We start from the raw sequence: 4,606 nt of genomic DNA on the forward strand, positions 1-4,606 counted from the left end.
TTGTAAACTATCTCAGCACTCTAGGCCATTCTTCTGTTTTCAGTGAATTATGAAAATTATATCATTGGGAAAACTAAAAGCAGCATAAAGACACTCCTCTCTTCTATGTTTCTGTCTATACATGACGACAATGTAGCCCAAACCTGTACTATCATTAGTAGCAATGAAATCAACACACTAAAAAAGCTGGTACTTAAAAAACAGTGGTGTACAAACATGTCTCAAATGTTTTAATGGAATTTAACTTTTCCTTAAACTGTCTTTGAGTAGTCAAAGCAAAACAAACTGCACCCAATGTTAAAACCACTTAATAAACTTACAAACCTGAAAAATTAGATACTTCAGATAGGCAATAAACTTCATATTATGAAAGCAGTATTCCAAGTTTCAAAGATTTGGGAAGTTCTATAAATACTTTTCATCAGTAGATGGAAACTTTCAAGTCCGTGATCTTCTGCCAGGTAGACTTGGGTATCATTCACTGGTTTGAGGTTGAATCCATTTCAAGCATGTCATCATGTCACCATAATGGTGGGATGGTAAAATGTACAGTCAGGTCTTGTACTGAATGCTAAAGCTACAATGCCTTGGATGATAGAAGGGACAATCCATTTTCTTACATACAGGGAAGTCCACAGAGCTGACTACAAAAGGTGGTGCTGGTGCTGTAAGTCATTTTGGAGGCAGTACTGAGATTCTTCTACTCCGATGAGTGAAGGGACAATCTAGTTCAGTACACTTTGCATCATAGTCACAATTTCGATAAACAAACAAACATCTTTCAGCAAATTTACAATTGGGAGAGGCTTAGCAAAGTTAAAGTGATGGTAAGTACACTCATCTGCATTTTCACAGGCAAGCCAGTGCTTACAGCACTCCAGAAGTTTTTCTGTTTTTTTTTTTTTTTTTTGTGCCACCCTCAATTCATTCATCTCAGCTTGACTGATATGCAGAGCTTCTGTGATTACTAAATCAACTCGAGTCAAGAAAACAATTGTTTTTGTTGAGCTCCATGTCTTTTTTTCTATATTATATCTTTTCGTTCCTCTTTTATAATAGGGGAACTTATTGTAGGGGTTCTGTTTTGACTCTGGACGAATTCCACCAGCAATTCTTCTTGAGACATTCAAGTTCTGGGAGCAACTGGAAGTGTCTGATTCTGTGGAACTGTGGGATGGTTGGTCGTTTTTGTTACAGATTCTTTAACTACAGAGATAGCTTTCAAAAGGAGATTCTTTTTAGCTTGTTTAGAAGGTGGAAGTGAAGGTCTCTTTTCGTGTTTTGCTGGCACTGATGCACTGAGGCGCTTGCCATCCAGGAGCTGTAATCATCATCTTTCTCCTTCTCTTCTCCATCATAACTATTTTTTTTTTACTTTAATAACTGAACTAACCACAGGCAACTTTCTCTTCCAAAAGTTTTCTTCTTCAATATTCATTTTTTCCGAGTTGTTTCTGAAGAAGAGACTATAAATCTCCTCTAAATTTTTAAGCACTTCTAGTCCACACAAATGTCCTGTTTCATACACCTGGCTGTTCTGTTATTTGGATGCATGAATATCATTTTGCTGCTGTTGAAATGGCAAATTGTTTCAATGAGTACCACTATCTGCATTTCTACTTGCAGGTGACCTATAAATTTTAATAGAAGGGTGAGAAGAACCATATGTAAGTGCCAGAGCAGGTTTTTTTCTGAGATAAGGGATTCCCTGGCACAAAATTGAAGTCTTCATCAATGAGATCATCTGGTTCTGGCTTCATATCAATCACATCTTCGGAGGGTACTGGCTCCCTGAGAGGTATCACTGTTGACATTAGTTGGGTTGCAGCTCCATCATCGTAAGTCTGTCTGACATTAATGGTTATCTGCTCCTGTGAACTTGTGGAAACTCTGGAATTCCTTTTCTCAGGTCTAGTGCTTATAAATGCAAGAGGTGGCTCTGCTGCTTCATGCCTTCTCTTACCTCCCCAACCAAGATTGCTCTCATTTAAAGGTTCATTACTATCAAAGATGTTGGTATCAGAAGACTTGAGATAAGAGGGTTTTGCTGTAAGAAAGCAAAGTTTTTTAACTAATGTACCATGAAGCCATAGAGTGAATTGAATTGTGTTGTTCCCTAGAAACAGAGACAGGTCCTCTGTCAATTTGTCCTGACTTTTCTTGTTGGCCACCATCACCATAATGTTATCAGGAAGTTCTTGATCAACATAAGCTCCTAATTCTTGCAATTTCCCCTTAATGGTTCTCCAGAACTTGTGGTTGATCTCTCTGTCTCCATGGGTCTGCTGTTGGTAGTGGGCTCCACTACATGGCCCTTCATTTACCTGGAGCCCAGGGCTGGCTCTCACCTCACAATCCAGCTGTCACCTTCACTGCCTCCATTTGGCTTTCAAACTGGGAGGATGGGGGTATTGCATTGGGACCAACAGAGGACAAGGGGCCCATGTAGTAAAAATGTATCTATGAGAGATTGGAGTCCCTTTTTACCTTCAGGTTTAAGGAGGTATGGCACCTGTGTGAAAAGGTGGCTTTGTCTCAAAGGGAGATTTTCATGGGTTGGACTCTATTAGCCTTCTCAAGTATACCATGGTCTCATACCTGGGGATCTACTTGTGACCAGATATTAAGGGGACTTGGTCTATTTTTTTCAATTGAATCAACAATTTGTAGTGTAGCCAATACAGGGTAATTTCAGGATTTTATAAGATGAAGAGTGGTTCCTAGGGCCTGTAGGAAATCCACCTCTATTAAGGGTGTGGAGCATTCAGGAATGACTAAGAACTTATGGTTTACAAGGATGTCTCTTAATCTACAACTTAAGGGCTATGTGAAGTGTTGAGATTTTGGGGTTCCATCCACCCCTACTACAGTACACCTCTTGGATGATAAGAAGGGTCCAGAGTGGTGTTTCAGGACAGAGTAAGTGATCCCTGTATCTATTATTAAATTAATAGTCTTTCTGCCATGTCAAGGGTTACCCAAGTCTCCTCTAGGTTGATGACCACTTGAGATCCGGGAGCCATTAAGGACCTTGAACCTCCTCAGTCTTCATTTAAGGTCATGATAGTCTTGGGAAATCTTCCCTCTCCTTTTGGAGCTGGGAACAGTCCCTCTTCCAGTGTCCTTTCTTCCTGCATCTGGGGCAGGGCCCAGGTGGTTCCTTTGAGTGGGACATGCTTTGCTCCAATATCCTGGCTTCCCACATTTGAAAAAACTGTGATTTCCAGATGGATGGCCATTTGATCTTTTGGAGTGTTCTCTGGGGTGACCCTGAAGGTGCAGGACACTGGTTTCAGTGACTGCAGTTAAGTGGGCATGTCTCTTATCCTGCTGCCTAATGCACTGAATCTTTTCCAACTCCTCAGCTCAAGCTCTATTTTTAACAGCACTAACAGTAAATTCCAGCATTTGGTTGAAGGGAGTTTGTGGACTCAAAGCCATTTTTATAGTTTTCTCCTGATATCTATGGCACTGGTTAATAAAATTGGTTGCCAGTAGGATTTGTCCTTCCCTAGTACTGGGATCTATATTAGTGTATTTTTAAAAGCATCCACGACATGTTCTTGGAACAGTTCAGGATTCTTGCCCGTCTCTTGGGTGACTTTTCTGATTTTACCATAATTTGTGGGTTTGACAGTACAGTTTTTTCATGCCTGCCAGGAGACAGGTGATCATGTGATCTTTGTGTCTCAAGTCTGCTTGTCCCTCCCTGTAATTGCAATTTGCATCTTGGTTGGGTACATACTTAGCTCCCTCTGGATATTGATTTGGTTGGGTTACTGCTAAGCTGTGAACATGGGCTTGGGCTTCTGGCCAAATATGGAGTTTTTCCTCTGGGGTACAGTAGGCCCATAGAATAATATGAATATCTCCCCAGGTTAAATCAAAAGAGAGGGTGAGAGATTAGAACTCTTCAGTAAATTTGGCAGAGTTTTCCAAGAAGCACCCTAACTTTACTTGTACCATGTTAGGTTGGTCATAGAGAATGGCACATGCACTTGCCTAGTTCAGGCATCTCGGTTTGCCACCTCTCTCAATGGGAAGAGCTTAGCTGAAGGTAGGTGATAAATTCTCCTTCAAGTAACCCCTGCAAGACTGTTTTCTCCCTGAGGGAGGGAAGGGTTAATAGGTTGATATGGGAGAGGATTGGGTTGACCGTGTGGGATAACGGGGAGGATCAAGAGAGGGCCCGGCACCACTAGTGGGCGGAGCTACTCCTTCCTCGGGTAGAGATGGTACACTGGGAATATTAGATAGTGAGTCTAAAAGGGGGTCATCCAAAATGTCAACTGGCTTTTCAAATAGTTTATGAGCATAGCATGAATGGCAGGTTACTCAGAGGTCAGGGTTTTGATATGGTGCCATGAACACCTGAACATTAAGCACCTCAGTCCATTTTCCCTGTCCCTTGCAGAAAAAGCCTAATTGGAGTATAGTATCATAATTAAGCATTCCATTTTCAGGCCATAATTCTCCATCCTTTAATTTATGTTGTGTCTGTGTGGTATTACAGAACAAAAGCTTAGGTTTTTTTCCACTTTAGGACACCTAGCTGGAAAGCAGTCCAATGTTTCAAGAGGTACCCAAGAAGGGAGTCTGTGGGTAA

At 41.2% G+C, this 4,606-nt stretch overlaps 1 pseudogene; it reads right to left on the bottom strand.

Annotated features, from left to right (window-relative positions):
• Nucleotides 1-474: 474 nt before the first annotated feature.
• Nucleotides 475-3,023, bottom strand: LOC101445278 (zinc finger CCCH domain-containing protein 14-like; annotated as a pseudogene).
• Between the last annotated feature and the right edge of the window lie 1,583 nt (nucleotides 3,024-4,606).

Source organism: Dasypus novemcinctus, chromosome 3 (genome assembly GCF_030445035.2).
Source record: "Dasypus novemcinctus isolate mDasNov1 chromosome 3, mDasNov1.1.hap2, whole genome shotgun sequence".
NCBI lineage: Eukaryota > Metazoa > Chordata > Mammalia > Cingulata > Dasypodidae > Dasypus > Dasypus novemcinctus.